This window comes from Dipodomys spectabilis, unplaced genomic scaffold (genome assembly GCF_019054845.1).
Source record: "Dipodomys spectabilis isolate Male_0828 unplaced genomic scaffold, ASM1905484v1 ptg000147l, whole genome shotgun sequence".
NCBI lineage: Eukaryota > Metazoa > Chordata > Mammalia > Rodentia > Heteromyidae > Dipodomys > Dipodomys spectabilis.
Window position 1 is genome coordinate 16,032,906 of NW_024870824.1, and position 27,011 is coordinate 16,059,916.

The 27,011-nt window shown below is 42.9% G+C and overlaps 1 protein-coding gene across 3 annotated transcripts in view; it reads left to right on the forward strand.

Moving 5' to 3' along the window:
- Positions 1 to 27,011, forward strand: part of Ablim3 (actin binding LIM protein family member 3) — a 127,227-nt gene that overhangs the window by 18,869 nt on the left and 81,347 nt on the right. The gene's annotated exons all lie outside the window — the stretch shown is intronic.

Sequence of the window (27,011 nt, forward strand, 5' to 3'; positions counted from 1 at the left end):
TTGCTTTGGGTGACTGGCTAATTACTTTTAACTATTAAAATTTAATACAGCTCTAGACAGAAACATAGCACAAGGAAAATCCAGGTTTATTTGGGTTATAGATAAATGGGACAAGATAAAAAAAATGTTAACGCACTGTGGGCTGGGTGTGCTTCTATACCCCTGTCCTAATTTCAGATATTTCACCTCATTGTTAGGCTGCACAGCTAGTCATGCATTTCAGTGTCTCATTCAGGAAACATGGTCTCTATAATTAAATGACGCCAAAAAAAGAGACACAGGACAATAAATATAGGAAAGAGGCTTTGCTGCTCCTCCTTTGTGTCTGGAAGGGCAGTGAACAATCTAGAAAAGAAAGAGCCCTTTCATCATGCCCATCTGAGCAGGTGACTTATTTTGGCCAGCAGACCCAGAATGTCACCCTTCGGCTCCTTTTACAGCTCCCAGATGAATGGTGTCATCATCAGGGTTTGCCAGATTGTCTAGATTGGGCAGCACATCCTGTGCGCCTCTTAGGAGGCCTTACTCGACCCTTCCCCTGGCTCATGCTCCTGGCATTTGGCAGATGCTCCTTAGACAGTGTCCACAGAGGGCTCACCTGACACAGGCCAACAGGGTGGAGCAGGTATGACGTCTCCCTGCTGAAAACCACCTGTTTCCATGTATTGTGAACTGAAGTAGCTTTGGCGTGATTCTGTTTCAGAGTGGGGCTCTCCCAGTATGCAGAGGGAGACAGATGCATCCAGGGGAAAGTCAAAGGAAGGTCAATGTGGTTGCTATGAGAACAGTGAGATGAATCCCAGGAGCCCAACTGGTCCAGATCACGCAGGGGCCTATAGAATACCTCCAGACACCAGGCCTTTCTCCCAAGAGTGAAGCTATTCGATGGTGTTAAGTGTGGCTGGAGATGGCAGGAGTCAGGGTTCGGCTGCACTGGGTCTGCATTTGGAAATCATCTCTGGGGCTATATCTGGAGAATGAGTTGGGGAGGAAGGCCTCTTAGGCTTGATGGGATCCTCCAGGCAGATGATGGAGTGGGGGTAACGGTAGCTAGGACAGGGTGCCAGCCATTGCATGGCTTTGATTCTCTGGTAGTGTCTATGGTATTGGCACTGCTTAAAATAGGAGATAAGCCAGGTTTGATTTGGAGCCAGGCACTGATGGCCCATGCCTATAATCCTAGCGACTGAGGAGGCTGCTATCATGATTCAAAGTTTGGTCTACTTGGCTCTACCCCCCTCTCCCCAGTAAGTTTACACACTCTTCCTTGTGCATACTTGTATTCTGAGCTCCTTATCTTGTAAGGAAACCAATGGTTTTAGATCAAGGCTCACCTAATAAGCTTATTTTAACTTAATTTTCTCTTTAAAACTTGTGTTTCCAAATGTAGTCAGTTCTTAAATACTAGATATTAAGGATTTCAACATGTAAATGGCTGGAGACCCTATTCAGCCCTCTTCAAATTTTGTCTTTTCCTAGGTTGAAGGCTGTGCTTATGGATAGGTCCCTGCTTTTCCTATTGCTGTTTTGGGGAAAATTATCTTCCCTGTGTGAGCTCTTCTCCCACAAAGAGGATCACAAAAAGGATCTTTGAAATATTTGAACTTAGGAAAGGGGTATAGAGGAGGGTTTTTGTGATTCCCAGCACACTATAACATTTTTTTCCTTGTATTTTTCCTCAAGAGTACATAAGCAACCTCTAGAGTTTTTATTTGTTATTATCCACTGCCATCTCCCTCATGCACATAGTATCTACTTCATACATACTGAGAGTTGCATAAATATTTGATAGATTTCATTTGGGTTTTTGGTCTTCTACTCGAACAATGTCATGATTCCCATTATGGTGTGGCAATTTACCTTCTATATGACCTCAAGAAATACCTGTTATAGAAAACAGCTGTCAAGTTCATCCAGAACAAGACTATAACTTAGCATATCATCACATGGATATGTTTGTTGAATGCCCACAAGAACACTTCTAGGAATATAGACCCAGGAGAAGCACCCCTCCCCCATAATTTATAGTCTGATGGTGAAATAAAACAAGTGAAAAACCATATGGCATGTTAACTGTGCTGGAGGCCAGTAGTTTTCAAGCTGTGGCCTTCCTAGCAACAGCAGTAGCATCATCTAGCAAATTGTTAGAAACTCTAGTCTTAGCCAGCACCTAGATCTCTGAACCAGAAGCCTTAGGGGTGAGGCCCAGCATCCTGTGTTTTGACAAGACACCCTGCAATCCTGACACATGCTCAAGTTTTGTAATACCTTCTTAGTCCTAAGAAGCACATGCAATGAGTTTAAAGGAAGAGAACTCATGTGGAGAGCGGGTGAAAATAGAATCCAAGATTATTTCTGGAAGTATGCTGAATATGAGATAGGCCTGAGGAGTGGGTAGGATTTTTATATTTATGTGTAGAAGACCATATTTACTACAATTGCCATCTGTATGTTTATGTATTTCTCTTTGCAAAACTAATTAACAGCCTGGACTCTAACTGGTGAGATCTGCTAGCTGTCCTTCCCTTGCATTTTAACTGGCTCATATGAATTGAGGCTTCCTTCAACATATGCTCTGTTATGGAACTGGTCATTGTGACTGGAGGCATTTTGTTGGAGGGCCTGTTTGTTCTATTCCAACAGTTGCTTGAACTGGAGGTGAGGATTTGATCCACATATCTGAGATAAAATCAGTTCAAAGCATCCTCCTTGACCCCTACTCCTATCTTTTTGGGGAAAGGCAATACCAGGAACTGAATCCAAGACCTGGTGTTTGCTGGGCAAGATCTTTATCACCTGAGTCTCTTCTGTCTTTCTGTTTCTGTTTCTGTGTATGTCCCTGTCCACCCTCCCTCCTTCTCCCTCCCTCCCTACCTTACTCTCTCTCTCTCTCTCTCTCACGTGCATGCACACACACACACACACACACACACACACACACATCCTAATCCAACAAACTATTCTTGAATCTCACAGTGGGGATTGTCAAGATCATCTAGTCATTTAGCCTAACCAAATAACACTTTGAATGATAGGTGGCATCAAACACATAGTACAGACACGCATGTTTCCTGCCAGACCATTGAATGATTCTATAGCAGCAGTAGGTAAACAATAACTAAGAGATCACTTGGGATCTACTACCTGTCTTTGTAAATAAAGTTTTATTGAAATAAAGCCATGCTCACTCCCTTATACATTGGCTATACTTTTGACTGGAATCGTGCATGTTTTTAATCCCCTCCTTGAGATTTTTTTTGGGGGGGTCCGGTCGTGGGGCCTGAACGCTGGGCCTGGGCGCTGTCCCTCAGCTCTTCAGCTCAAGGCTAGCGCTCTACCACTTGAGCCACAACGCCACTTCCGGCTTTTTTCTTTTTTGCTTATGTGGTACTGAGGAATCGAACCCAGGGCCTCATGCATGCAAGGCAAGCGCTCTACCACTGAGCCACCGTCCCAGCCCTCCTTGAGAGTTTTATAACTCATATTCTATGATCTTTAGGCAGTGGTACAAAGGGGTTACTCTCCAACCTGTCAGTCTATGAGCACAATGCGTGTCGCGATCACTCTCACCCTTTCATCATTCTCCCTGTCCCTCCCAGTCCCACACATCCCCTCATTTTTTCTAATTTCATATGATATACATTGCATACTTCGAATACATTACCGCCTTCCTCTCTTTGTTCATCTACCTCCTCTGTTCTCCCCATACACACACATAAGAACTCAGACCAAAATGACCAAAACCCAGTTCAAACTGCTTCAAGTTAAGGAGGATCTATTGGCTCCTGGGACTGTGAAAGCAAGGCCAGGCCTGCCTGGAATAGCTTAGCTATCTGCTTGAGATCCCCCATGCTGGTTCCAGTTGAACTGTCTTCTGAGTATAAGCAGCTGGGTCGTGTCTACACCTCCGGCTCTACGCTTTCTCCTCATCACACTGGCTAACTCTGTCTTTACTGCCCATCTCCATTCAGTCCCATTCAGTTTCTTCTGCTAAGTGCAGATCTTTCTTCTGATACATTGGTATACTCAGCTGCCACACAAATACTAGCCTGACAGTCAGAAGTCCTGATTGTGCTACTAAATAGCCAAAATATAGGGTAAGATGACAGCAGACTTTGAGCATCAAGACAAACAAATGAGGAAAAAAGACAGCAACAAATATAAAGGATTGCTTTTTTTTCTCTTACAATCAAAGCACATGTAAAATTCATCTCATCTTCATGAGTGAACAATAAAATGACCCGTAAGTGTGTTTTAGTTGGCTCACATAGTATTCTTGTTTATTTTATTTTAGCTGTTAATAGTCGAACCCGGGTTAAAAAAAACTGCGAGTTTCACTTTAAAACCTGGATTTAGGAGCTTCACTAAACTCAAGTCCCCACATAGCAAGACCCAAATGTAACCAAGTAGATACCTGTGGCTTTTGGCCATCATCCTCTCTCTCTCTCTCTCTCTCTCTCTCTCTCTCTCTCACACACACACACACACACACACACACACACACACACACACACACACCATTTCCTCCTTTTAGCACTGAGTATGGCTTTCTGACTTGATATATCAGCTTTCTAAAGATCTGACTCCCCATCTCTCTGAGTCGTAGCCCATAGGAGGTCACTCACTAGCTAGAGAGGTTGCCTGTGTTGTCACTGGGAAACGTTGACCTATAGAAATTTTCCACTGTGTGGCCTTTCCCAGTCATCATTCCCAAGTGGTAAGCACTGCCCTGAGTTTCCCGATGTGTTAGAAGCTTAGAGGTCAAAGGCCCACTAAGACAGTGATCCACTTACCCCACCTGAGAGAAGTAGGATTTCCCTACCTTCTTTGTCCCACTCTCAAACTCCTAGTCTGATTTAGGGGAGGTATACTTAAGAAGCCATTAGATATCAAGTTCATTTTTTACTAAATTCTCTACTTCTATAAACACTCTAAAGAAAACGAATAGAATGCTTTTTCTCTATAGAACAGGACAATGGCCAGGCACCAGTGGCTCACATCTATACCCCTAGCTATTTAGGAGGATGAAATCTGAGAATTATGGTTCAAAGCCAGTCTTGGCAGACAAATCCAAGAAATTAGCCAGAAAAAAAAACAAAGACAGAGTTGTGGCTCAAATGGTAGAGCACTAGTCTTAAGCAAAAAGATAAGAAAGAACACAAAGCCTAGAGTTCGAGCCCCAATATTTTCAGACAAATTAAAAAAGCAAGACAGTAAATATTTGGGCTCAAATATTAAATAATACCATCTCTATTGAAAGTACTCAACTCTGCATGACAGTAGCATGAAAGCTGCCATAGACAATGTGTCAAGAATGGGTATGGCTGTTGTAGAGATTAGTCTTGAATGTCAATTTGATTGGATTGAGAGAAGCCTAAGAAATTAGTGAAGGACAGGTCTGGGTATGTCTCTGAGGGAATTTCTAGAGGAGATTTTTAGAGAGGAAGCCCTGCCTTGAATGAAGGTGTCACCACCGATAAGGCTGGGGGCCTGGGTGGAATAGAAAGGGAAGAGGGGAGCTCAATCGCATAGGTGCATACTCTCTGATCTGTGAGCAGCCCTGTCTACCACACCCTGCTGCATGATGTCTACCCCACCACACGAGCACGGCAATGGGGCAAGCAAAGCCTGGACTGAGACCTCTGAAACCAGAAGCCAAAATAACTCTTTCCTCCCTTACACTGTTTGTGTAGTACTTCTTCACAGCCCCAGGAGGTCTGACTGACACAGCTGTGTTCCCAGCGAACTATTTACAAAAGCAGGCAGGAGGCCAGAACTGACTCTGAGCCAGGGTTTGCCTACTCATACTACAAAATTATGCAATTGACCAGCAAAAAAGGTGTGGGTCTGTGCTGGGTCCCTACACCAACTCACAAGGGAAATTTCCAGATTGCTGGACAGGATGTTGGATCTATACCATCAAGATTCCTATATGAAGGGGCTGGGAAGGTGGCTCAGTGGTAGAGCGCTTGCCTTGCATGACTGAGGCCCTGGGTTCAATTCCTCAGCACCACATAAACAAAAAGAAAAAAGCCGGAAGTGGTGCTGTGGCTCAAGTGGTAGAGCGCTAGCCTTGAGCTGAACAGCTGAGGGATAGTGCCCAGGCCCAGAGTTCAGGCCCCACGACTGGACCAAAAACAAAAAAAGATTCCTATATGAAACATTTTTTTTCCAGTCATGGGGCTTGAACTCAGGGACTAGGCATTGTCCCTGAGCTTCTTTTGCTCAAGGATAGCACTCTACCACTTGAGCCACAGCGCCACTTCCAGATTTTTCTGTGTCTCTGTGTGTGTGTGTGTGTGTGTGTGTGTGTGTTTGTGTGGGTGGTACTGAGGGCTTGAACCCAGGGCTTCATGCATGCTAGGCAAACATTCTACCACTAAGCCACATTCCTAGCCCATATGCAACATTGTTAAGGATGTTTCAGGGTATGCAGAGAGTCCATTGAGACCGGTTGAGTGTGTCCCTCCCCTAAAGAGCAGTGTGGTTTATGTTCTAACCCTTAGCAGCTAGCTGCCTTTTCCACCTCCATTCTCCCACGAATTAGGAGTGGAGTTTTCCAGAGTCAGTGTGTGATGAGGTCATCACTCCTGATAGTTAATGGAATCTGTGCTTGTGTATTTTTGTTTGTAAAGCATGCATCAGGTGTAAATTCTAATCTGATAAATATTTATAGGTAACCCATGTAACTCCAAACCCTTTGAAGTTCAGAATAAAATTCAAGAGGACAGAGGAGTCCCAGAACTCACAATTTTCACAGCTGCTGACATTGTAGGATTCTGATTACACTTTCTCTAAACATGCTCATCTTGTAGTTTGGATTTTTCAGATTTGTTTCACAAGAATATCATTTCTCACAGACAGGAGCTATGCTGATGATTGTGTTTTATGTGTGCACATAAATTTATACTCAGTGGGCTCATTTACTTGTAAAGTGCTTATTGTAAATCATGGTGATCCAAGTATTATGTTTGGCATTCTGATGAGAGAGATGACCTCAGTAGATACTATATGTCTGCCTCAGTCAAGCTCAATGTCTAATGAGAGGGACAGAAATTAAACAAATAACCACAACTATTCAGAACATTCTGAAAAATGTCATCAAGAGAGAATAGCCATGATTGTGAGAACCAGCAGATTCCCTTTAGGTAAAGTTTGTACAGTCAAGGGAAGTTGGTAAAAGACCTTTGCCCTGAGATCAAGGGTTAGAGGGTTTCCCCACCTTGAAGCTATTAACATCTTGGATCAGATAATGTTGAAAGAAGAGATAGGAACTGTCCTGCACATTTCTGGCCTCTACGTACTAGATGAGAACTGCAGAATTCTTGAAGTCTGATAGTAATTTGGTTTTTTTGTTTTTTGTGTTTTTTTTGGTCTGATCGTGGGGCCTGAACTCCTGGCCTGGGCACTGTCCCTCAGCTCTTCAGCTCAAGGCTAGCGCTCTACCACTGGAGCCACAGCGCCACTTCCGGCTTTTTTCTTTTTGCTTATGTGGTGCTGAGGAATCGAACTCAGGGCCTCATGCATGCAAGGCAAGCACTCTACCACTCAGCCACCTTCCCAGCCCTCTGATAGTAATTTTATAAAAAAAATACTGTCAATAATGTGACAATAGGGGCTAGGAAGGTGGCTCAGTGGTAGAGCGCTTGCCTTGCATGCTCAAGGCCCTGGGTTCGATTCCTCAGCACCACATAAGCAAAAAGAAAAAAGCTGGAAATGGCGCTGTGGCTCAAGTGGTAGTGCACTAGCCTTGAGCTGAAGAGCTGAGGGACAGCGCCCAGGCCCAGAGTTCAGGCCCCACATCTGAACCAAAAAAAAAAGAAAGAAAGAAAGAAAATGTGCCAATATTCTTCTGAATATCATCAAGTCTATTCCTCCCTTGTGTTTGCCAACCTGTGGGAATGACAACCACATGCATGCACAGACCTCACATGTGACCACCTTACATGTTTCCAGGCTTTAATAAATGATCCCTGGTAGAGAAAACTGGTGACAGAGTTGTGGGACAAAGACCACAGTGCAGTCTGGGTGAGAGATGCTTCTGGTTAAAAGAGTTGGTGGAGAGGGAGAGGAGGCTGATCTCAAGAGATGATATGGAGGAAATATGAATGTATGTTATGTGCCTACACATACACAGATACGTAGATATGTGTGGAGGATCATGGGTAATGGATAGACTTAGGTGGAATAGGAAGGATAAGGATGAATTTCAGAGTATATCATATTAAAGGACGGACTTTGGTCTGCACACGTGTGGGCTGTGGGACCTCAAGACCCAGGGTTTGGAGTCTACACCAAGTATCAGAAAATACCTTTGCCTACTGCCAGCATGGCTGCCTGTGTTGTTCATCTCTACCTATGTGAGATTGCTCCAGTAATAGACCCCAAACAGCTCTTCCTCAAAGAAATGATAAGAAAAGAAAAGCCATCTGCCAAGGCTGAGCAAATTAAACATGTGTTTAATCTAGCTGTATTAAGACATTATTTCAATGCCAGTTGACTTCTCTAAACATTCACAAAGGTTGGCAAACACATGGGAGAAAATAGACTTTGTGGTGTTCAGAAGGATATTGGCACATTCTCTGGTGACAGTATTTTCGATACAAATTAGTATCAGACTTCAAGATTTCTGCACTTCTCATGTCAGTGCTAAATAGTTTGCAAATCTTCCTTCTAGTCACTTGCCTAAGGGTTCTCAACTGGGAGAAAACAAATCTCTAGTGGAATTTGTTCAGAAATGTGAAGTCTGGAGTATGCTTCAGGAATCTATATCTATATCCCACCCCCTACCCCCCCACCCTCTGACACACAACCTCAGGGGGTCTGAAACAAGTGGTTACTTGGCCATCTTCAGAAACACTCCTGAAAGGAAAAGCACCTTGAAAGCATTAGTTGTGATTTCTTTCTACCTCTGACCTTTGCCCTGTGATCCCTGCATCTTACCCCAGTGTTGCTCAGTTAATTTGTTGGTATTCAACATTGCTTAGTAACTCAGTTGCTTCCACTGTACAGCACCCTTGGTTCTGTAGAATGCTTATAGCAACAAGTAACATGCTCAAACTACAACTGCCTGAAATGATCTAGACAAGTTCATTGTACACAATAGGAAGCCCAGAGAGGACCAAGTGGGTTCACTGAAAGGCTTAGCCATGCCATGAAACCCCCAGATTTGTCACTAGAAGTGGTTTCCTCTGAATGTATCTGGAATACCCAGAAGCAGATCCAGCACCACATATGAATGACAGTATCTGTCACCCGTCCCATCCATGGAGGTAAACATTCCTAGGAGACATCATTCACACCAGGAGACATCATTTGTGTCCCATTGGCAGGAGTATATCACATATCTTTGCCTAAGTCAACCCATTGATAAAGGAAAGAGATTACTAGGATCATTTCACCAAGCAAGGATCTCTCTTCAAGTCTAGGGAAGGTTACAGCTTAGCCCTTGTATTGATTACTCTTGCATCATGGTAACAAAATTCCTGACAAAAGTAACTCAAGGAAAGGAATTGTTTAATTTTAGCTCACAATTCCAGAGATTTCAGCCTGCTATCCCTTGGTTCTATTGATTCTGGCAAAACAGCACGGTGTTAGGAGCACCTAGAGGAGGAAGTTGTTCACCTCATGGTAGACAGGAAGCAGAAAGAAAGTGTGGCAGAGGCCCAGGACAAAAATAGCCCACCAAGAACATGCCGTCAGTGACCTACATCCTCCAGCTAGTTTCCACCTCCGAAGGTTTCAATCTTCCAAAATAGCACCACCAGCTGCAAATAAAGGATTCAATACCATGAGCCTAGGGAGGACACTTTATATTCACACCATAGCACCCTAAAAATCATAGCTACTCTAAGGAAATTTTCTGCACAGAGTCACTCTGTTAATAGAAAAGTGGAGGAGTGGCCGCCGGGAAGACCACATCTGAGTCTCCTTCCTCCCTCAAAACCTTTTACTTTCTTTTCCATTCTTTCCCCTGCTGGAGTCAGGGTCCCATGTGGGCAGATACCAGGTCCATTTCAGCCACTGTATCTTCTACAAGATGCTATGAAGTCTAGCGTGATGTGGCCCTGAAGTATTTCTTCAGTTTAATGATGTCAGGTTATAATTTAGATGGAAAAGTATGATTATCAGGACATAAACTAGTTTCTTGCAAGTGACAGATGAGGCACTCAGTGATGTTTACTGTCAGCTTTCAGGATATTTCAAAGTTGGAAACAAGATGGCACCAGTCTGTCTCCTTCTGGGTTAGATACCCAGACAGCTTTCCCAAGATCTCCTCCCCCCCAAAAAGAAAAAGACTTTATACGGTTATGTGCCTGCCACTCACAATGAAAGGGGTGGTGACTCTTGTATGGTCCCAGGCTTGGCCATTTGCTTACCTTGTCCTGAGCCAGTCTTCCCCACCTCAACTTCATAAGACAGCTTCTTAACAGAAAAAGATTCTATTGCCAGAAGATGCAGAGAGCAGATGCTGAGCAGGCAAAACAACAGATGTCCACAACACTTAAGGTGGAGGGAAAAGCTGTTTTCAGGGCAATATACATGGGCCAAACCATAATGAGAGCTGTTTGCTGATACAGAGATTAAACATCTCCTTCCATTCCCCTGGAAGATACACATTAAACTGGAAACCCTGAAAGGTACTTTGTTTCCTAAATATGAAAAAGGGAATTTTGATCTGTTGATTTGCTGGGAGGATTTTCCCATTCTTTTTCCATAATTATATCTAATAATATTCTGTATCTTTACGGCATGATATTTTCTCTTGGTTGCTTGTTATGTCTTGGTATTTTAATCCCATAAATCATAGAGCCAGCAATCTATAAAAATTAAAAATAACATGAAAAGGGGGCTGGGATGTAACTCAGTGGCACAGCGCTTATCTAGCAAGTGCAATGTCCTGGGTTTGAGCCCCAGTATCATAAAAGAAAAGACAGAAAAAAGAACAAAAGAAAGAAAAGAAAACTGAGCACCCAGGACTGGTGCCTGTAAACTTAGCTACTCAAGAGGCTGAGATCTGAGAATTACTGTTCAAAGCCAGCCAGGCAGGAAAATCCCTGAGACTTACCTCCAGTTAACCATGAAAACGGAGCTGTGGTTCAAATGGTAGGGTGATACTGTCCCTGAGCAAAAAAACTCAGGAACAGTACCCAGGACTTGAGCTTAAGCCCCAAGATTGGCACGTACACATGTACACACGCACACACACACACACACACACACACACACACACACACACACACACACACACACACACGGAGGAGGAGGAGAAGGAGAAAGAGAAGGAGAAGTAGAGAAAAAGACATCTCTCCATATACTTTCCTCAGTTTTTCTGGCTTTTCCTTCCCTTCCATATCAGAAATAAGAGCTAACCATATCACCTAATACATGAATAATTCTTTTATCAACTTTTAACTTAGATTGTAGCTAGTCACTTCACAATCTGACTTAGTACCTAGTAGCTACTATTATCAGGTACTGGGCTGAACATTAGCAATTTAGTAAAAAGACAATCTCCCATTTCATTGCCTGGATCTTCCATTTGGGTAAAAAATGTGTTTATCTCTACATGTCCTTAATTTTGAACTCTATCTTGTTATGTCAACAGTAGTAGTAGTAGCAGCAGCAGCAGCATTCTATCATTGTTACTATCATTACTATAGCAAACTTTTCTTTAGCACTTACCAAATAACAGACAATGTGCTAGATGCTTCATGAATATTCCAATCCTTTCAAAAATCCTAAAGGGTAAATAATCCCATTTCATAGACAGAGATGCTAAGTCTAGGTGACATAAAGCACCTTGCTAAAGCTCATATAGTATTTAAGAGATGAAGGCTGGATTTGAACCCAAATCTGGCAGATTTACCAACCTGTTTCCTCTCCAGATCACAGAAGATGCTCCATACATGCTCAGTAAAAGACGAAAGTTGTCTTCTATCTTTCTGTGGAGGTTAAGGTTTGGATCTGTCACCTTGCATGCAAAATGCAGGGTAGACTTTGAGTTGTGAGTCTTTAGTAAGGATAAGCCCAGAAGCCTGCTCATCATCTCACTCCTCCTGGACCACTCACAGACAGCTTGAAGTTTCAATCTGGCCTCATCTCATGCACCTCAATCTCATTCACATCTCTATGAAGAACCTTGGGTTCCAAATTCTTCATTGACAAAATGATGAAGCATGGCATAGACCAGCTGCCTAACAGACCACTCTTCATTGTGGAAAACATTCTAATGCTGTATTACCCATTTGTACATTTGACTATGGAGACACTACTGTCACATTTGGCTATGGAGTCCTTGAAATTGGCTAGTGTGACATGGGATTATAATTTAAATATCCACAGGTGCCTAACGGTTACCATATTGGATAACACAGAGTAGACTCATCTTTGTAATTCTTTTTTAATGTACCCTTTACTTCACCCTTTTATAACTTGCCTAGTAAGAGTAACATTTTTTCTGGTCCTGGGACTTGAACTCAGGGCCTGGGCACTGTCCCTTAGCTTTTTCACTCAAGGTCTGTGTTCTACCACTTGAACCACAGCTCTGCTTCCAGCTTTTTGGTGATTAATTAGAGCTAAGAATCTCACATAATTCAAATCAAGATCATCAGATCCCAGCCTCCTAAGTAGCTAGAATTATAGGCATGGAGCCACTGCTGCCCAGACATACAGCAATAATTTTTGAGTAATGTATTGGCATGATTTAACAAAGAATGAAGTCAAGTTGCTTAGTTTGCAAATATCATGTTTAATGATATAATATAGAGTAATGGAATGGACAAGAGCATGAAAATAATCAGTATGTATTACATGTACTAAATTTTTTTGACTGAGATACTTTAGTTTCATGTACTGTGTACTGGGTCATTGTGCAAAATAAATTTCTTCCAGTAGGTCATGGTCATAAAAAGCTTGAAAACCATTGCCTGCCATTGAGTAATGTCACTAAAACCTTGAAAGTAACATTTTTATATGCTGCTTCCTCTCCTAGTCTAGGCTCTGCAAGGGCTTATGTTAGGAGTATTCTGTTCCTCCAGGTCCTACAGGCATGAAGGATGGCATGTGACTTCTGTCAGATGCTAATTGAAATTGACATTGTGGTCATCTGTCTGTCTACATGCAAAGTCCCAAACTGGTAACCTACAGGCAGAATCTAGCTGGCACAGATAGGTCCCAAACTCAATGTGCTTTTGCATGACCACAGCTGCCGCCACCCGCCCCCCCCCGCCCCAGCATGTCGTTTTCTTGTCCATTCCATTACTCTATATTATATCATTAAACATGGTATTTGCAAACTAAGTAACTTGACTTCACGATCTGTTAAACCATGCCAACACATTACTCAAAAATTACTGCTGTATGGCTGGGCACCAGACCCTCCAGTTTGGTCCCTTTGGTTCAATTATGCCAATTATATTACCTAGCTCGCTCCTGAAGGCATTTTTTTGTTATGATCTGTGTTTAATCTGCATCAAACAGCCTATCTATCTAAAAGGAAGTTGAAGATTATAGCATGCAGCGTTTGTACTTTGTAGATGGAGACGTTAGGCCTAGATAGGAAACCTGACAGTTAATGGCTTCGAGGGAACTGGTTCTCATAAGGGAGAAAAGACAGCGGCAGAAATTGCAGTGAGACAGGAGGAGGGAGGGAAGGGAGAGGGAAGGAAAGAAGGATGGAAAGATGAATGAATGGGAAAGGTAAGAAGGAAGGAGAACCAAGAGCTGGAACCATAGCAAAGCCACCCTCACAGCTAGGGTAAGATAAAGACTGACAGGTCAGACTTCTCACCATCAAACAATGAGCCTCTGGTGAGTTGAGCAGATGACTGACTTCAGAAGCCATCAAAGGGAGCCCTCTAGACACAGAGGATCTCAGGAGACCTCTGCCACCTAAGAGGCATGCTCACTGCCCTCAGGCAAAGCCCCTGATCTGAAACTATAGCATTTCCATAATGCTGCCTGCTAGTCCTCGTTTAGCTGGCATGATAGGGACCCTGAGTGTGTTCAGAGCTGCATCCATACAGGTAGGGAAATGAATGGGATGGAGCTGAAGTTTCCCTGGGGCCTGCGTTGGGTGGACAGGGCTCACAGGTTGGTGACTCATGTCCACATTCATTGCACCGGCTCTGAGTCCACACGCCTGGGTTTTCAGCCAAAATCCCAACCCAGTGCTTTTAAGAGCCTATCATGCAGGAAAGGAGCTAGCCAAGGCTATGACAAAGGGAAGAGGTAGGACCCATCGTGATCTGCAGGGCCTTCCAAACAAACACCAGGCCACCCAAATAAAGCATGTCTGGGAGCCACGGCCAATGCAAGCAAACGCTGGTCTAGGGAATTTCCCTGGATGACCATCAGGTCAGTGGATGTTTGCATTCCATGCATGGCTCGCAATAGAATTAGCATAACCAAGAGGCCATTTGAAGAAAGAATTCATAGATTTTTTAAAGGTTCCAGAAACTTCTAGATATTTCTAGAAAATTACATGTTCTCTATATTCCCTCACTCTAATGCTGGCAACCTGCAAGTCAAGGGTAGCTGAGTTGACAGTTGATATTCCTTGGCTTTCCCTGCAATGTTTCAGAGCTGCCAAGAGCTCAGGAAACAAACATTGTATAAGTACTAAAACCTCTGGTTCAGAGGCCAAGGGGCTGAGTCATCCAGAGCACGAAGACAATTGCTGGCTCCTCAAAGTTCCTCTACTTCCAACATGATTTCCAAGGCCCCAGACAAAACCAAATAGTATTTTTCAGATAAGCTGTAGGGATGCTGGAAAGGGGCTGCCAGGCTGGAGCACAACACCTTCCTCCCTCAGTTTCCCTATTAAGGATGCCTGAGCAGGTCCCAAAATCCATATACTCAGCAAAGACAGAGCAGGTTTCTCCCCCCCCACCCCACCCCTGACTTCTTTCTCTTAAGATGCACTGGGCAAATCTTGCTTTTAAAAAATACCCGCTAGGAGAGTGAAGACCGAAAAGAAAATTGAGCCTTTCTCAAACCTATTGATGCCTGCCTGAACTCCAGCCTTGGCCTGTGTGGGAACTTTATCTGAGTTAATTATCTTTTCTCCAAACCTTCCTGTCTGTTCCTCAGCCATTGCTACACAGCTCTGAATATGATCCTAAGATGCCATGACCCACTGCCAGATGGCATCTTTGAAATAGTAACTGGCCTCTCTACCACACACATCTCTTGTGGCTCCCCTCCACCATCCAGTGAGGCCTGGGGGCCAGGATGGACCGCAGAAAGCGGGGCCCAAGGGGCGCCTTCCTGGCTTTGGGATTTCCAAAGTCCACACCCTCAGATGAACAGGAAGGTTTACTGAGAAGCTAAATGTTCTGGGCAAAGCATGAGCTACAGAGGACATAACGGGTGCCTGTACCACAGCTAACAAGATGATTCCTGGCCCAAGGGAAGGGAGGAGAATCTCCGGGCAAGAAATGAGAACACAGATCTATTTGAGTGCTGGCCCTCTGGGTTAAGCCATGGATGGACACAGGAAGAGTCAACAGCAGACAGGGAGGGAAGAGAAGCAGGACTGGGCAAAGTGATTCAGATGTAGTTTCCACTGATTTTGAAAGGGATACAGCTATAGATAGATGTAATTCAATTTGAACCAAGTGGCCTTTCAGTTAGTCTTTGATTTGGTGGACTGCACTGTGTACCTCCTCACTCATGATGCTTGCGACCATGAGGACCACTTCAGGTCCAACCAAGTCCCTCTGCCATCCCTGTCCCATGGCAGGAGCTACCAGACAGAAGCTGGCTGGCTGGCCAACAGCATGCTGCTGTGGCACATAAACTGACAACACTTCCTTAAAGAAGGCAGCCTGACCGTGACTAGCCAGTGATGCTGGCAGAGGAAGCTTTCTGTTGCTGCGTCCATTTTACCATAGCCTCCGGTGTCAGACAATATTCCTGTCCCTGTGGCCTGACCAGAGCCATTTGTGAATTCCCAGAGGACTTAGATCTCCATCTTGCCACAGCACCAACCCCTGCAGAGCTTGCCTGTCCCAGGGATCAGCATGGATCCCTGTCAGGTTTTATCTGTTCGAGCTGGGATGCTCAGCCAAGATGCTGAGTTGTTCTTCCATGTTTCTTACCTCGTGCCCTTTTTTTTAGTTCCACTGTGGGGCTTGAACTCAGGGTCTTGGTGCTGCCCTGGGTATTTTTTAATTTTTTGCTCAATGCTAATGCTCTACCACTCGAGCCACAGCTCCACTATTTGATTTTTTTTTTTTTTTTTGCCAGTCATGGAGCCTGAACTCTGGGCCTGGGCTCTGTCCCTCAGCTCTTCAGCTCAAGGCTAGCACGCTACCACCTGAGCCACAGCACCACTTCTGGCTTTTTCTGCTTATGTGGTGTTGAGGAATTGAACCCAGGGCCTCATGCATGCAAGGCAAGCACTCTACCACTGAGCCACCTTCCCAGCACCACTACTGGATTTTTGCTGATGAATTGGAGATAAAAAAAATTCTCACAGATTTCCCTCCCATGGCTGGCTTTGAACTGAGATCCTCAGATCTCAGCCTCCTGGGTAGCTAGGATTACAGCCCTTACCCTTTACTCTTATATCTATTTTTCACTTTTTTTTTATTAGCACATAAAATTGTGCAACATGGTGGAAGAGGTTATGGTGTCCAATCACATTTTTTAAATCTCTTTAAAATATTTGAGTAATGGATGTTGACCATAAGATATACATTTAGCCACTGCTGCAGCCCCACTCCCCAACAGAGGCTTGTTTACAATGCAGACAGAGAAACTTAGTGGTCAGAGCATAAGTTTTTAAAGTGAGACTGCCCAGCCATGGTTCCCTCAGCTGCTTACTAACTCTGAGACCCTTGGGTGAGCAGCATCAACACTGGACATCAGTTTCCTTTTGTGTAAATTGAGAATTATGTCCTCCCCCTTGTGTATTGATGAGCACACTTTCTGATAGAGGAACCCCTCTCTTTAATATTTCCTGTTATTCTTGCACACCTGCTCTTGGGCATTGCCCTTCCCCCTGCCCAATTCTCCCTGCATGGCAGCTGTTCCAACTTCTTCTGTGCTTCTGCATTTTTTTTTTGTCAGTCATGGGGCTTGAACTCTGGGCTTGCGCGCTGGCCCTGCGCTCTTCAGCTCAAGGTGAGTGCTCTACCACTTGAGCCACAGAGCCACTTCCAGTTTTCAAGTAGTTTATTGGGGATAAGAGCCTCACAGACTTTCTTGCTGGGGCTGGCTTTAAACCGCAATCCTAATATCTCAGCCTCCTGAGTAGCTAGGATTACAGGTGTGAGCCACCGGCACCCGGTGTACTTCCGCCTTTTACAACACTGTTCCCAGCCCAACTGCTTTCACACTGAACCACAGCATGGCCTCTAGGCCTACGATAAGTTAACCTTTTGTGAACTCTATGCTCACTTTTCCATGACCCTGGAGTTTGGAGCCCACCCATCCCACCTCTCTATTTTCTTTTTTTTTTTTTCAACTTCTCCATTTTTGTCCTTCATTCTATCATCCTGAAGCAGACATCTTCATGCACTGAGCAACCTTAGCTGTTGTGTGAGCTTGGTGAGGTCCCCTCTCCCCCATCTTCCTCTGGAACTTAGTGAAGTCAGTGGGCTGGACTCAGTCACTCTCTTATTCAACAAGTACAGAAGGAATGATGCTGTGAGGAGAATTTACTGAATGCCTGGTGCCTAGGCATAAGCAAGAGCAACATAATCCTCACCTGCTTGGAGCTGCTGAGCCTCCTGCAGGGGATAGCCTGCCAGGCCTTTTCTGCCCTAGGGCTCAGTGAGCACCCATGTAATGATGCAATGATATGCACATGCATGGCCCTCTGGAGTTACCAAAAGCAGCCACAAATCACTCACTTATTCTAAGAACACACAACAAACACAAGAACTCAACTTCCTGGAAACAACAGATGTTCCCAGAATGCACCACCCCAGGATAACGCAGACTGATCATTGCTGCTCATTCCCACAGCAGGAAACACCCAATTCACACATTCCTCTGCAAGAAATATCAGGAGCAGGCCAGCCACCCACCTCCGCAGCCCACGGAAACCCAGAAACAAAGAGCACTGGAGCAAGAAGAGGTCATCTAAGGTAGTGCATGGTCTTCTGCCAATAGCTGTATCTTGACAGTCAGCAGGAAGGGGGAAAAAACCAGTAAACCTTTGCTAGACTTGTCCAAAGATGGATTTGAGAAACATTTGGGCAAGTTCAGTGGCTAACCGAATTTAGAGAGACTTTCTGTGTTGAGTTCACAGTAAACAAATGTGACTCCATAGATCCTTCAATATTAGTTACTGCTTATTGAGCCTGAGCTTCTTGAAATGCAATGTGCTAAGCATTTTTACATGATTAAGTAGTTTCAAAGTCATAAATGGTGAGTTAGTCCCACCCTATTGGGATGGAAAACTGAAGGCCCTAGGTTTTGTGGCTTTCTCATTCACCCAGCCATGAAGTGGCAGGCCTGCAGTTCCAACCCAGCGATCTGATTCCAGCATCCATAGCACCGTACCATGCAGTGTGCTGCCATTTGTAGTCTCCCTATAAGAAGCAGGAGCAAGACGCTGGCCCTGATTCAACTCTGAAGTCAAACCCAACACCCCTATTGTATGCAACCAGATCCCCTCAGATTCCGCACAGAATACCTTAACCTTCCTGCCCACCACTTTCCACCCAGGAAATGCTTGGGTGCACCTTGGCTCTCCTCGGTACTTTGCTACAGCTGTGAACACACTCAGGGTACTTTAGACTCTAATGAAGTCATAGAGTGACAGCGTGACATTTGCATGCTTACCTGCTTCTGTGTGTGTTCCCTGGGCCCCAGGCTGTTACCAAGCTCAGTCTCTGCTTGATGTTTCACCTTCCAACTAGAAGCTCCTCTGTTTGTATTACACTTCCAAGCAATTAGTGATAGCTGTTATGCTGTCTCCAAGTCAGTTTGTCACTCTTTTAATTATACTCCATCACAGTACTGGTGCTCCTCCTCCTCCTACGTACTCTTCCTCATCTTCCTCTTCCTCTTCTTCCTACTGCTCTTCCTTCCTTCTTTCTTTCTTTTTTTCTTCTTTTCTTTTTGTACGAGCCATGGAGCTTGAACTCAGGGCTTGGGCTTTGTCCCTGAGCTTTTTTGCTCAAGGCTACTGCTCAACTACTTGAGCCACAGCTCTACTTCCAGTTTTTCTAGTTAATTGGAGATTAGAGTCTCACAGGCTTTCCTGCCTGGGCTGGTTTTGAACCAGGATCCTCAGATCTCAGCCTCCTAAGTAGCTAGGATTACAGGCGTGAGCCACTGGCGCCAGATTCTTCTAATTACATTCCATAATAGGTGCTCCGCCTCCTCCTCCTCCTCTTCCTCTTCTTTTCTTTTTCTTTCAATTACATTCCATCAGAAGTGTTCTTCCTCCTCCTCCTCCTTCTCTCCTTCTTCTTTCTTCATCTCCTCTCCTCCTGCTTACTTCATCTCCTCCTTCTTCATCTCTTTCTTCTTCTTCTCCTCCTCCTCCTCCTTTTTCATCTCCCTCTTCTTCATCATCTCCTTCTCTTCCTCCTCCTCCTCCTCCCCCTCCTCCTACTATTTCTCCTCCTTCTCCTTGTCGTTATCTTCCTCATCCTCCTTTTCTTCTTTTTCTTGTGTTTCTGGGGCTAAAACTCAGGGCTTAGGCATTCTGTCCCTTAGCTTTTCCTCTCAAGGCTGGAACTTTGCTACTTGAACCACAGCTCCACTTCTGGGTTTTTAGTTAGTGTCTAATTGGAGATAAGAGTCTCACAGATTTTCCTTCCAAGCTGCCTTCAAACTTCAATCCACTGATCTCCCCTCTTCAATAGCTAGGATTACAGGCATGAACTACCAGTGACTGTCTGCTCCTACCTTTTAAAGACAATGGTAAAAACAGTCTATTAAAATGGGAGGACATTTTTATATGATAGGGTGAGGTGGCCCTCAAGGGGGGAAAATTATGCAGGTAGGACATAGATAGAACAAACATAACTTAGGTTGTAGTGCTTATGAGAGGCATCATGCCATGATTTGCTTTTGAAAGAGGTTAATCTGATAGCATAACACACAGTCTAGTTTAAATGTGGGACCTGTTAGCAAAAGAAGAGAAAGAAACTCTGAGCAGATGTACAAAGGCAATTGGGGAGAAAGTCTTATAAATGGTGTGGTCAACCCTCTCAGTGGTCAGGGATAGAGTTGAGTTAGGAAGAAGTCAGACTATTTGCTCAAAATTAAACTAGGTAACAACAGAGAAGTCACTGGGAACCAAGTTAGTGTGAAGAGGATAGAGAAGCATAGGAGTGCAAAGAAAGACGGAATGAGAGGAAATGCAAGGTGCAGAAACTGGATACATTGCTCTAACGTAGTTTTGTTTTGTTTTGAGTTTTGGTCAATTGTGGGTCTTGAACTCAGGGCTTGAGCCGTATCCCTGAGCCTCTTTGTACTCAATGCTAGCACTCTACCATTTCAGCCACAGAGCCAGTTCTGGTTTTTGAGTGGCTAATTGGAGATAAGCGTCTCACAGGGATTTTTCTGCCCCAGATGGCTTTGAACAGCAATCCTTAGATCTCAGCCTCCTGAGTAGCTAGGATTACAGGCTTGAGCCACCAGCACCCAGCTTGCTGTAATATGTAACACCCAGAATCCCTTAATTTACCAGGATGTAGGTCTCATCTCCCTTTCCAATATGTTGTTATGGTTCAATAAAAATGGTCTTCAAATGATCTTTTGTGGGAATAAGACATATTTTCTCATAGTACTCTGAGGATTTGATATGTATATAATGGAGAACTTACTCTTTCCAACCCACCATTTTAATCTCAAAGTTATTTGACAGCTGATTTTCTGCCTTAAAAAATTACACTGATAGTTATCAGCAACTGATTTTCTTGCTTACATTCCTAGAAAGACTGGGATTATTCAGTCCTTCAATATCCCCAAAAGCTATGATTATTTTTAATCTGTATTTATTGTGTTGCTCAGACTCAATTGCAGATCAAATTCAAGATGAGTAAGTATACATAAATTATTCCAATTCAAATTGTTTTTAAAACTCTGCAGGAATAAAAATGAATAATTTAAGTCAGAAATGGCATTCTTGAATTAATTTATACATGTTATTTTATATGATAGGATTCAACCAGTTTTCATTTCTTTACCTGGTGGTGAACTTTTTTTTAACTATCAACTGCAATATGGTAGCTACTAGCCATATGTGACTATTTAAATGTAAATGTGTACTAATATAAGTTTGTATTAATGTAAATTTGTGCTAATGTAATATAAATTTGTACTAAGTTAATTCGGAATCTAGTTTTTCAAATCCAGTTGTCTAGTACATATTTCAAGCGTCTGATAGCCACAAATAGCCATTAAATTGTGTTCTAGATAGTGTCAGTACAGAACAGCGCCAGACTCTCAACAGTTCTACTGGACAGCATTTCATAAAGGCTGATAATGGGAACATTTCCTCTGGGTTCCCTTTATTGAACAAATAATTCTAAAAGAAGCCAGAGGTTCCCTTCATGCATCACAGGAATGTACCACATAATTCATGTTTTTGAACTTGGTAATGTTATGGATTATCTCACAGTTGAAGAGAGCTAATGTTCAGAGAGGTTTATGGATACTTTTATAGTAATCTCAAAAGTGAGTAGCTCCTGACAATAGTTTTAAAATGTGTGTGTAAATCAACTTGGAATTTAAAAGATATTTGCCCATAAATCATGTGGCCAAACCTTAATATACTCAGATAAAAATTAGTAGAAATAACAACTTGCAGAACTCAATTCTCAGCATCTTGGGTGAGGAATGTGGATAATGATGGAATGTTTGTTTGGCACGTGCGAAGCCCTAAGTTTTTGGGTTTTTTTTTTTTAATTGTGAGAATACCATACAGAGGAGTTACAATTACATGGGCAAGATAACTAGTACATTTCTTATCAAGCATTGTTGCCTCCTCTTTGTTTCCCCTTCCCATCCCTTCCCATACTCCCCCAATTCCCCCCCACCTGATCCTCCCTCCCCCCACCAAAGTTGTAAAGTTTGTTTTTCGACTTGTACAACTCATTGTTGCAATGGGTCCACCTGTATCCCTAGTTAAACGATTTGTTTTTGCCCTTCCCCTCCACAAATTATACCAACATCAAACACAGTGAAAGCAGGGGTTATACCATGGGGGAAGGACATACAAAGCAACAAAGAAATCATCTTATAAATATGATACAAACAATTGCATGAAAGAAAAGAAACATTTGAATACTTATCTTGGGGTTCATTCCCCTAACATCAACTGATCTGCCTTTTCTGGTTGACTCAGACATATACTAGTTATTGCAAATAATGGAAACCATGGGACCTATGTTTCTTTGGACCTGGCTTACTTCACTTAATATAATTTTTCCAAGTCTTTCCATTTCCTAACAAATGAGAAGCCCTAACTTTTATCAGTGGCTATGCTCTCTCTCTCTCTCTCTCTCACTCTTTCTCTCTCTCACACACACACACCGCGCACACATGCATACACGAACGCAAATCAGTGTTTGTGGAAATTATAGATTGGTGGGAAGAAATGACACATTTCCCTCCATACACACCTACACATCAAGTAAGAGTTGATTATGTTCCTGATCTAATTCACCAAGAATAGAAAAATCTTACTAGAACAGAGATGCCTCGCTTCCCTGACCCCAGAGTTCCTATCAGTACTGCCTGGATAAGGAAAGATCTTGCCACAACTGTGAAATCAAATTTTTTGCCTTTTTCTAGTCACATCTTACACGAACAACTTGGGAGGTGCTGTACCAGCAATTTCTGTTTGTGGGCCAGTTGACAAACATCAGACAGTGCTGAGGCTCTGGTCACACTCAGTATCTCCCCATCAGCATTCTCATCCTAGGAGAAACAGCACAGTTATTACTTCTGCTCCAAAATGTCTATTTTCTATCCCTTTACTCTGACTTTGTGTTTTTATCTGGGTGGTTCAAAGACTGAGTTCTGACTGAGGACCAAGCTCACAAATCCACTTCCCCATAAAATTGAATTAAATTAGAAAAAAAAATCAAACTTATTTTTGAAGTTGTTAAACCCTAAGGCAGGTTGGCTTAGAGCAGGCAGATGAAAACCTGTAGTGATTCTGGAGAAACTCTCAGAGATTCCAAGCTTTTGTCCTCAGTTGTAGGGGTGATAGTACTGTTTGTTCTAGTTGATTTCAGGCTCACACCCACCTTGGCAGTGGTAAAACACCACATTGCTCATATAAATAGGGATTCTATTTTTCTCACAAGTTGGAAGAGGTGGGGGAGTGAAATATTTTCCAGGGGACATTGGCAGGAATCAGAAAAAGAAGAAAGTAGGATTGGAATGAAAAGGACAAGAAGGCTGACTCTGAGCTACGAACATCAATGTGATGTTCATGACTCCTTTGAACATTTGTGGTGAAAGTAATATACCTTTCAGTGACTTAATTGACAATTTGGTTAACTACTTCATTTCTTATTTTGTCTTGAATTCAGATAGAAAAAAAGATTTGAATAATGGAGAGGAAGATTGTGTGGCAGATATTTTTTTCCTCACCCTAGTTAGCAAAATTGTCACACAAAAAAAAAACAATATAGGGATAAGCAAGCAGCTCCTTGACCTACAGCACATATGTGATTCAGGAAACCTGTGAGTAGAATATTATAAGAACCTCTGTTTACTTGTTCCTCATCTTTAAAAAGAAAAGAGTGGATGAGATCAGGTATAGGTATCATAGACCTCTTTGCGTCTATGAAGATAACTAGGGGATAATACACAATGCACCAAATAACTAGAGAGAAGTATCAGGTGGGTGGGTCTCATAGGATAGACTGAGTTGTAGAATCTAAGACTGAGTCTTAGAAACCAAGACAACAATGATTTGTTGTTGTTGTCATCCTCCTCCTCCTCCTCCTCCTCCTCCTCCTCCTTCTTCTTCGTCATGGGTCTTGAACTCAGGGCCTGAATGCAGTTCCTGAGCTTCTTTGCTCAAGGCTTGCACTTTAACACTTAAGCGACAGCTTCATTTCTGGTGTTTTGGGTGCTTAATTGGAGATAAGAGTCCCAAGGGCTTTCCTGCCTGGGCTGGCTTCAAATCATGGTCCTCAGCTCTCAGCCTCCTGAATAGCTAGGATTACAAGTGTGAGCCAGCAGCACCCGGCTTGTTCTTGCTTCTGATAGATGTTCATGTTAGGTTTGATGGATCCTGTGTGCCATCAAGTCATCTGTCACTCATTGCTGGTGAGGGGAAAGGCAATATGGCAGATCAAATACTAGCACCAAGGCTTCCAACTGGAAGAGAAACACACAATTTTCACTGATACTTCATGGATAAGCCAGTTACCAATGTGCAATATTTCATGTGCCTTAGAAGGAAACATCAAATTTCACTCGAGAGAGAACAACTACCACACCAGGTCAACAACTCCTGAAGGATGAGATTTCTAAATTCCTCTGTAGTTCAAGGTTGCTAAGAGTCCAGCTTAGCTTAAGATGTACTGAACCAGGAATTCTATCTGTGTAAATAATTGATAGCAATTTCTCTTCACCCAGGTGGTAATCTTTATAACCAGAATAGAAGTGAGCCTTCTCATAGGGCATGAACCAGTGTTTGAGACTATTGCTTCCATTTTTGCTGGGAATCCAAGAACTGAGTCATTATTTTTCCTGGACCACCAGCATCTGCCTACGACAGAAGATTCAGTTTCTTGCTGGCAAAGTTATCTCAGCAGTTTATACATGTATGAGATTAGACCACATAGCTGTGAATATCTTTCCAACCCTGAGATTTTGTCATCTAAACAGGAGTCTAGACCATTGTTTAGGATGGTCAAACTATGTATATTTTAGGTAAAAAAAAAAAAATAGGTCTTGAAAAGGAGCTATGTACAGAAGATTAGTAGACTCTATAGCTTACTAGAACTTTTTTGAGGTTTTTATGCTTTATTGTAGAAATACTGTACAGAGGGGTTACAGTTACATGAGTAAGGTAATGAATACATTTCCTATCGAGCGTTGTTACCTCCTCCTTTGTTTTTCCCCTACCATCCTTTCCCTCCCCACATCCCCAACTCCTCCCTCCCCTGCCTCCAAGTTGTATAGTTCATTTTCAACATAATGTCTTGTATATCTCATTGTTACAATAGGTCAACCTGTATCCTTATTTCAGCATTTTGTTATTTCTCTTCCCCTCCCCAAATTAGAAGTATATACAAGATATAGGGCATCAACATCAAATACAGTGAAAACAGGGATTATACTGTGGGGGAAGAACATACAAAAGAAACAAAAAGAATCACATAGTACATTTTAAATACATTAAAAACAATAGCAAGAAAGAAAAAACCAGTTGTGTCCCTATCTTAAGGTTCATTTCACTTAACATCATCTTATATGGTCATATGTACATAGATTTTGACCTTTTCTGCTTGTCTTAGACTTATACTAGTTATTGCAAATAAGGAAAACCATGAGACATGTTTCTTTGGGCCTGGCTTACTCCATTTAATATAATCTTATGTATCACCAAATATTAATACAGCATTCCAGTTCCCAGTGGATCAGCACGCACGTGTGTGTGTATGTGTGTGTGCATGTGTGTGTGTGTGTGTGTGTGTGTGTGTGTGTGTGTGTACTGAGACAAACTCAGGACCTCAAGCTCTCGGTCAGCTTTTTCCATGAATAGCTGGTGCTTTACCACTTGTGCCATGTCTCCAGTGCTGACAAATTGAAAATAAGAGTTTTGTCTGACTGCCTGGGATAATTTCAAATTTCATTCTCAAATCTTAGCCTCCTGAGTCACCAGTGTCCAGCGCTCTTTTTTCTTAATTATACATATTGGCTATTTTCTCAATCTTATGGGAAGTGCTGGCCAGAAGCAACCTTAAGATTAGTCCTATGGCCTGTCCCTTTCCAGACAGAGGAAGATCCTCTGTGTGGTTCCTTTGAGAGTCTGTGTTACCACTGGCCAACCACCTTCATTTCATACATGAGAAATGGAGGCCAAGAGAGGCTTGATTCACTCAAAAGCCATGTGAAGTTAAGATCAGTCACTATTGCTTTGAGACCAATGAGTCCAATACAATAATCAAATTCCCTCTGACAAGTTTGGGGCCTAATTTGATCCAGAGATCCTCCAAGACATGATATTTCTGAATCATTCGCCTTGAAATACAATCATGTGCTACTAAATGGCAGGAACTTTCTCAGAAATACATTGTTATTTTGTCATTCTGGAAACATCATAGCCTGTACATATTATATAGTCATAGATGACACTGGTTCATCACCCACCATGGCCTCCTGACCAAGGTAAACACAGGCTGCATGAAGCTGCTGCTGGCATACTGTTACACAGAAAAGTTTTTCATGTAAGCAAAAGGATTACACTCTAAAATAACAATTAGATGTACAGTATAGTAAATAACAAAACCCGTAACATGGTCATTCACCATCTTTTTTATTTACAGTTTTTTAAGTTTTCTTGTTAAGATGTTGTACAGAGGGGTTTCCGTTACATGAGGAAGGCAATGAGTACATTACTTGTCGATCATCATTACCCCTTCCCTTCCTTGTTGCTGTCCCACTATCCCATCCCTCCTCCACTTCCCACACTCCTATCCTCCCCTCCCCCCCTCACCACCTGAAGTTGTAAAGTTCATTTCCAATATACGGTCCTGTGGGTATCTTTGTTGCAATGGGTCATCCTGTGTCCTTGTTTCACCACCATTGTTAAGTAGTATGTATTGTATGTAGTTGTCTGTGTAAAACCCATATGACCAGCAGTGCAGCAGGTTTATTTATACTAGGATCACCACGTGGATAATGTGTTATACCAGGCCATAACTATGCTACAATGTCATGAAGGCAATAGGAGTTTTTCAGTTCCTAATATCATGGTCCTACCATGTTGGGATGTGCTATATCTGACATTGACACATGGTTATTTGCATCTAACCGTACTCGACTTCCTCTTTCAATTCTCTTCATTCAGG